This window comes from Mustelus asterias, chromosome 14 (assembly GCF_964213995.1).
Source record: "Mustelus asterias chromosome 14, sMusAst1.hap1.1, whole genome shotgun sequence".
Lineage (NCBI taxonomy): Eukaryota > Metazoa > Chordata > Chondrichthyes > Carcharhiniformes > Triakidae > Mustelus > Mustelus asterias.
The window spans coordinates 87,910,119-87,918,765 of record NC_135814.1 but is presented as its reverse complement, the minus strand read 5'-3'; the positions used below and the strand labels follow the sequence as shown (position 1 = coordinate 87,918,765).

General features: G+C 45.5%; 1 protein-coding gene across 1 annotated transcript in view; it reads right to left on the bottom strand.

Annotated features, from left to right (window-relative positions):
- lancl1 (LanC antibiotic synthetase component C-like 1 (bacterial)) overlaps window positions 1–8,647 on the bottom strand; it is a 683,707-nt gene that overhangs the window by 219,692 nt on the left and 455,368 nt on the right. The window lies entirely within an intron of this gene.

Here is an 8,647-nt window from a genome sequence, read left to right as displayed (position 1 = left end):
CTCCAAACCTGCGGCAATCGTAGGATTTCAGTCCACAGTTTTGGATAATTGGTGTGCAACAGGTTTAATGTCCCTCTTTCTGCCTGACTTTCTGAGGTGTGTTCCATTACAAGCGCTGAAACCCCTTTGTCTTCACTCTGAGAGTGGTCCTGAAGCCGGCCGCTGCCTTGCCTCGCTGCCGTTCCATCAATGATTACAAAGCGGCGGTAAGCTTTAACATTCTACCTCCACCAGACACCCAGGCAGGAACTCTACCACCTCGCCTGCCCAGAATCGGAGCGGGCGAGGGTCCGACAATGGAATTCTCCGTTGAACTCAGGCAGGAATTTCCTGTCTCGCACTGGGACACTGGAAATGGTCCTTTTCTATCGACAGACAGGGATTGGAAGCCCAACATTGGAACCTAGATTATATGTCCTAAACTATCCCTTCCGCCCCCCCCAGCACCCCAATTCCCCAGACATTTGTTCTGGTGTCGACTTGACTGAGGGCAGTATCATTTTTCGATTTGCAGCAGATTTTCTCATGTCCTCCATTATAGCCTAACTAGGAAGGTGGTGGTGAAGTGGTATTGTCGCTGGACTAGTAATCCAGAGACCCAGAGTAATGCTCTGGGGGCCTGGGTTCGAATCCCACCACGGCAGATGGTGAAATTTGAATTCAATAAAAAGAAATCTGGAATTAATAGTTTAATGTTGACCGTGAAACCATTGCCCACTGTCATAAAAACCCATCTGGTTCACTAATGTCCTTTAGGGAAGGAAATTTGTCGTCCTTACCTGGTCTGGCCTACATGTAACTTCAGAGCCACCGCAATGTGGTTGACTCTTAAATGCCCTTCGGGTGGGCAATAAACGCTGGCCCAGCCAGCGATGCCCACATCCCATGAATAAATAAAAAAAGGAACGACCCAATCCCCCAGACATTTGTTTTGATGTTGACTTGATTTGTAGCTTTGCAACGTATTTTCCCATTTCCCCCATTCTAGCCTAACCACTTGCCCTCTTCAGTGGCTATGGTGTGTGTACCGATGTACACCAATAACCCTGAATTGGGAGTGAGCTCAGTTCCTGTGATACCCTCTGAAATGGCCTAGCAAGCCATTCAATTCAAGGGCAACGAGGGATGGGCAACAAATGCTGGCCACCCAGCGATGCCCATGTCCCATGAATGAATTTTAAAAATTACCAATGAGAACACTGTTTCTCAGCCTCAGGTTTATTGTTCTGGTTCTGTGGACACCCGTCAGTGTCAGTCACGCCTTCCCGCTCCCGTCGTGGTAATAGCAGGAATCGTTGGCAAGAGAGTTGGATGATGCTGTTGGTGAGGTGGTGCCCATGTAACACATTACTGCCACGTACAGGGCTGTGGGCTGCCAGTTCTTTTCATAGTGCTTTGTGTTCATTTCATTCCTCTGTTGTAAACCTGTATAATTCCTTATGACTGTAACTGAACAAAAATAAATCATTGTTTAATTAAACTCAAAGCTGTGCAGTAAGTGTGAATGTGACCGTGTCCATCCCAGTCACTGGAGCAGCTATTCTGAAACCCTCTTGGCTATTTTACTTTGATGCATTGCATTAATGTTAGCACTGCTGCCTCACAGAGCCAGGGACCGGGGTTCGATTCCAGCCTTGGGTCACTGTCTGTGTGGACTCTGCACGTTCTCCCTGTGTCAGCGTGGGTTTCCTCCGGGTGCTCCGGTTTAGAAACATAGAAAAACTACAGCACAAACAGGCCCTTCGGCCCACAAGTTGTGCCGAACACATCCCTACCTCTAGACCTACCTATAACCCTCCTTCCTATTAAGCTCCATGTACTCACCCAGGAGTCTCTTAAAAGACCCTATTGAGTTCGCCTCCACCACCACTGACGGCAGCCGATTCCACTCGCCCACCACCCTCTGTGTGAAAAACTTCCCCCCTAACATTTCCCCTGTACCTACCCCCCAGCACCCTAAACCTGTGTTCTCTCGTAGCAGACATTTCCACCCTGGGAAAAAGCCTCTGAGAGTCCACCTGATCTATGCCTCTCAACATCTTATACACCTCTATTAGGTCTCTCATCCTTTGGGTTGGTTTCCTCCCACAGGCCAAAGATGTGCAGGCTAGGTAGATTAGCCATTCTAAATTGCTCCTTAGTGCCCCAAGGTGTGCAAGTTAGATGGATTGGCTGTGATAAATTGCCTCTTAGTGTCCAAAAATGAGTAAATTTGGTATATGTAGGCATAGTAAATGTGTGGAGACCTGGGTGGGTGCTCTTTTGGAGAGTTGGTGCAGACTCAATGGGCTGGATGGTCTCCTTCTGCACTGTAAGGATTCTATGATTCAGAGGCTGGGCTCCAGGTAGGAGAAGAATATTGAAGATGGGTGAAAGGGCCTGTTAAGCAGTGGTAAGACTCCTGCCAAAGGGGTGAGTGTGTGTGTGTGTGTGTGTGTCGGTGAAAGTGTGTGTGTGGGTCGGTGAAAGTGTGTGTGCGTGGGCGAGAGTGTGTCTAGGTGTAGAGAGGGGTAGGTCAAAAATTCTCGGCAAGGGATGAGATGAGATTCGAGGAAGAGATGGGGTTTAAAGGGAGAGAAGCTGAGGAAGCATCCAGAGGGGTGCAGAGTTGATGAAAAGGAAGAAAAAAGGTTTTCTCTGAATGAAGCGCAGAATGAACTGAAAGTGTGAATTAGGACAGCTTGAAGATAGAATGAGTTAGTTTGATTTGATTTATTATCGACACATGAATTAGTATACGGTGAAAAGTATTGTTTCTTGCGCGCTATACAGACAAAGCATACTGTTCATAGAGAAGGAAAGGAGAGAGTGCAGAATGTTACAGTCATAGCTAGGGTGTAGAGAAAGATCAACTTAATGCAAGGTAAGTCCATTCAAAAGTCTGATGGCAGCAGGGAAGAAACTGTTTTTGAGTTGGTTGGTACGTGTCCTCAGACTTTTGTATCTTTTTCCCAATGAAAGAAGTTGGAAGAGAGAATGTCCAGGGTACGTGGGGTCCTTGGTTATGCTGGCTGCTTTTCCAAGGCAGTGGGAAGTGTAGACAGTAGCAGTGGTGGGAGGCTGGTTTGAGTGATGGACTGGGCTTTGTTCATGACCCTTTGTAGTTTCTTGTGGTCTTGGACAGAGCAGGAGCCACACCAAGCTGTCTTACAACCAGAAAGAATGCTTTCTATGGTGCATCTGTAAAAATTGGTGAGAGTCGTAGCGAACATGCCAAATTTCCTTTGGTATGTCAATAATGTGACAAACCAAATTTCCTTAGCCTCCAGAGAAAGTAGAGGCATTGGTGGGCTTTCTTGACTATAGTGTCGGCATGGAGAGACTGGGACAGGTTGTTGGTGATCTGGACATCTCGAAACTTGAAGCTCTCAACCGTTTCCACTTCATCCCCGTTGATGTAGACAGGGGCATGTCCTCCATTACGCTTCCTGAAGTCGATGACTATCTCCTTCATTTCAATGACATTGAGGGAGAGATTGTTGTTGCCGCACCAGTTCACCAGATTCTCTACCTCATTCCTGTACTGTGTCTCGTCATTGTTTGAGATCTGACCCACTATGGTGGTGTCGTCAGCAAACTTGAAAATCGAATTGGAGAGGAATTTGGCCACACAGCCATCAATCCCTCAGTGAGTGTTCCTGTCTCACCTGCCGAAGCGTGCCTTACTTTGTGAATAATTATGTCTTTTCGCTTGCTTCAAGCCTTTATGTCTTCTGGCAAAAACAATTTCTGGACTGTAAATGATGAACTTACCAGGCACCGTATGACCACAGGGAACATTAAAATTTAGCAAACTCTGAAAATTCTGGAAATGTAATCCACTTTCTGTCCAGATCACCAACAACTTGTCCCGGTCCGTCCACACTGAAGCTATAGTTGAGAAAGCCCACCAATGCCTCTACTTTCTCAGGAAGCTAAGGAAATTTGGTATGTCCTCTCACCAATTGTTACAGATGCACCGTCGAAAGCATCCTTTCTGATTGTATCATAGCTTGGTATGGCTCCTGCTCTGCCCAAGTCCACAATAGGCTATCTAATATTGCATGTACAGTTAGAAAAGATCATCTGACCAGGTGTACAGTTCTTCCTAGCCCCTTGCTTTTGCCCCTAACTCAAGCCAATAACCCTAGTTTCTAACTTCAAACCCAACCAGTGCCGGAATTCTCTGGAATGCCAGTGAGAATGGAGAATTTGGTGCCCAGTCAAATTTCCATCCACTGCAGCGGGACTGGAGAATCCCAGTTGCAGGCAAGGTCGGAGAATTCCAGCCCAGATCCCAAACCCCAACTACTATCCCCAGACCGAACGCTAAACCAAACTAAGATAAAAGCAAAATACTGTGGACCCTGGAATCTGAAACAAAAACAGAAAATGATGGAAAACCTCAGCAGGTCTGACAGCATCTGTGGAAAGAGAACTGACCCAACGCTTTGTCTGTCAAAGGATCATCTTGACTCGAAACGTTAGCTCTATTCTCTCCTCACAGATGCTATCAGACCTGCTGAGATTTTCCAGCATTTTCTGTTTTGGTTATAAACCAAACTATGCTGAATGTTACAAATAAACCTAGTCTTGACTACCTGGATCCCAGATCAATCCTTACACAATAACAACACAAACTCATAGAAGTCATAGATTTATGGGGATAGAAACACTACCATAAATGGACCAGAGGCAGAAAATTATAGAATGGTGATGAGCAGAAGAATATTTGAAATATCAAGCCCATGGAACTCTCAGCAAGACCAATTTAACTAGTCCCATTCTTCTCTTTGTTTCCTTTTAAGCATTTTTCTAATTGCCCCTTTGAAAGCCATGATTGAATATGCCTCCACCACACTTTTAGATAACATGTTAGGACGACACGGTGGCACAGTGGTTAGCACTGCTGCCTCATAGTGCCATTGACCCGGGTTCAATTCCAGCCTCAGGTAACTGTCTGTGTGGAGTCTGCACGTTCTCCCCATGTCTGGTCCGAATGGCCTTCTTCTGCACAGTAGGCAGAATTTAGAGGCATGAGAGATGGGCCAGAACTTTCCGGGTGTGTTCACGCTGGCAGGATCAGCTGGTCCCACTGATGGCACATCCCCGCTGTGGGTTTCATGCCGGTTATGGGCGCATTCAAGGGAAACCCAGTTAATAATGGTGAAACCAGAAGATTCCATCACTGGCCAATGGTGGGCTGCCGCTGGCCAATGGCAGAACACATAGATGGTAGTCATGATGTGGAGATGCCGGCGTTGGACTGGGGTAAACACAGTAAGAGTTTTAACAACACCAGGTTAAAGTCCAACAGGTTTATTTGGTAGCAAAAGCCACACAAGCTTTCGAGGCTCTAAGCCCCTTCTTCAGGTGAGTGGGAATTCTGTTCACAAACAGAACTTATAAAGACACAGACTCAATTTACATGAATAATGGTTGGAATGCGAATACTTACAACTAATACTTACAACTTACAACTTAGAACTTGATAGCCAAGTTCCGCACACACAAGGACGGCCTCAACCGGGATATTGGGTTCATGTCACACTATCTGTAACCCCCACAGTTGCGTGGACCTGCAGAGTTTCACTGGCTGTCTTGTCTGGAGACAATACACATCTTTTTAGCCTGTCTTGATGCTCTCTCCACTCCCATTGTTTTGTTTCTTAAAGACTGGATTAGTTGTAAGTATTCGCATTCCAACCATTATTCATGTAAATTGAGTCTGTGTCTTTATAAGTTCTGTTTGTGAACAGAATTCCCACTCACCTGAAGAAGGGACTTAGAGCCTCGAAAGCTTGTGTGGCTTTTGCTACCAAATAAACCTGTTGGACTTTAACCTGGTGTTGTTAAACTTCTTACTGAGAACACATAGAACCATAAAACCATAGAAAATTACAGCTCAGCGACAGGCCTTTTGGCCCTTCTTGTCTGTGCCGAACCATTTTTTGCCTAGTCCCACTGACCTGCACTTGGACCATATCCCTCCACACCCCTCTCATCCATGAACCCGTCCAAGTTTTTCTTAAATGCATTTACCACTTTATCCGGCAGCTCATTCCACACTCCCACCGCTCTCTGCGTGAAGAAGCCCCCCCTAATATTCCCTTTAAACTTTTCTCCTTTCACCCTTAACCCATGCCCTCTGGTTTTTTTCTCCCCTAGCCTCAGCGGAAAAAGCCTGCTTGCATTCACTCTATCTATACCCATCAAAATCTTATACACTTCTATCAAATCTCCCCTCAATCTTCTACGCTCCAGGGAATAAAGTCCCAACCTATTCAATCTCTCTCTGTAACTCATCTTCTCAAGTCCCGGCAACATCCTTGTGAACCTTCTCTGCACTCTTTCAACCTTATTTACATCCTTCCTGTAACTAGGTGACCAAAACTGTACACAATACTCCAAATTCAGCCTCACCAATGCCTTATATAACCTTACCATAACACTCCAACTTTTATACTCGATACTCCGATTTATAAAGGCCAATGTACCAAAGGCACTCTTTACAACCCTATCCACCTGTGACGTCACTTTTAGGGAATTCTGTACCTGTATTCCCAGATCCCTCTGTTCAACTGCACTCTTCAGAGTCCTGCCATTTACCCTGTACGTTCTTCTTTGGTTTGTCCTTCCAAAGTGCAATATCTCACACTTGTCTGCGTTAAATTCCATTTGCCATTTTTTAGCCCATTTTTCTAGTTGGTCCAAATCCCTCTGCAAGCTTTGAAAACCTTCCTCACTGTCCACTACACCTCCAATCTTTGTAACATCAGCAAACTTGCTGATCCAATTTACCACATTATCATCCAGATCATTGATATAGATGACAAACAACAATGAACCCAACACCGATCCCTGCGGCACACCACTAGTCACAGGCCTCCACTCAGAGAAGCAATCCTCCGCAACCACTCTCTGGCTTCTTCCATTGAGCCAGTGTCTAATCCAATTTACTACCTCCCCATGTATACCTAGCGACTGAACCTTCCTAACTAACCTCCCATGAGGGACCTTGTCAAAGGCCTTGCTGAAATCCAGGTAGACAACATCCACCGCCTTCCTTTCATCCACTTTCCTGGTAACCTCCTCGAAAAACTCTAATAGATTGGTCAAACATGACCTACCACGCACAAAGCCATGTTGACTCTCCCTAATAAGCCCCTGTCTATCCAAATATTTGTAGATCCTATCCCTTATCACACCTTCCAATAACTTGCCCACCACCAACGTCAAACGTACTGACCTATAATTTCCCGGATTTCTTTTGGAATCTTTTTTAAACAACGGAACAACATGAGCCACCCTCCAATCATCCAGCACCTCCCCCGTGAATACTGACATTTTAAATATGTCTGCCAGGGCCCCTGCAAGTTCAACACCAGCTTCCCTCAAGGTCCATGGGAATACCCTGTCCGGTCCTGGGGATTTATCCACTCTGATTTGCCTCAAGACAGCGAACACCTCCTCCCCTTTAATCTGTAAAGGTTCCATGACCTCCCTACCTGTTTGCCCTATTTCCATAGACTCCATGCCCGTTTCCTCAGTAAATACGGATGCAAAAAAAACATTTAGTACCTCCCCCATCTCTTTTGGTTCCATACACAGTCTACCACTCTGGTCTTCAAGAGGACCAATTTTATCCCTCACTATCCTTTTGCTCCTAACATACCTATAGAAGCTCTTTGGATTTTCCTTCACTCTGTCTGCCAAAGCAACCTCATGTCTTCTTTTAGCCCTCCTGATTTCCCTCTTAAGTAGCTTCTTGCACTTTTTATACTCCTCGAGCATCTGATCTGTTCCTTGCTGCCTGTACATTTCATACAACTCTCTCTTCCTCTTAATCAGTGTTACAATCTCCCTCGAGAACCAAGGTTCCTTATTCCTATTTACTTTGCCTTTAATCCTGACAGGAACATACAAACTCTGCACTCTCAAAATTTCTCCTTTGAAGGCCTCCCACTTTCCATTTACATCCTTACCAGAGAACAGCCTGTGCCAATCCACACTTCCCAGATCCCTTCTCATTTTATCAAATTTGGCCTTTTTCCAGTTCAGAACTTCAACCCGAGGACCAGATCTATCCTTATCCATGATCAGGTTGAAACTAATGGCATTATGATCACTGAATCCAAAGTGTTCCCTCACACTCACATCCATCACCTGCCCTAACTCATTTCCCAATAGGAGATCCAATATCGCATCCTCTCTAGTTGGTACCTCTATATACTGATGTAGAAAATTCTCCTGAACACATTTTACAAACTCTACCCCGTCTAAACCTTTAACAGTATGCGAGTCCCAATCTATATGTGGAAAATTAAAATCCCCTACTATCACAACTTTGTGTTTCTTGCAGTTTTCAGCTATCTCTCCGCTGATTTGCTCCTCCAATTCTTGCTGACTATTGGGTGGTCTATAATACAACCCCATTAATGTGGTCATACCTTTCCTGTTTCTCAGCTCCACCCATAGGGCCTCTGTAGACAAGCTCCCTAATCTATCCTGCCTGAGTACCGCTGTAACATTTTCCCTGACCAACAATGCCACCCCCCACCTTTTATCCCTCTGCCTCTATCCCGCCTGAAACATTGGAACCCTGAAACATTGAGCTGCCAGTCCTGCCCCTCCTGTAGCCAAGTTTCACTAATGGCTATAATGTCAT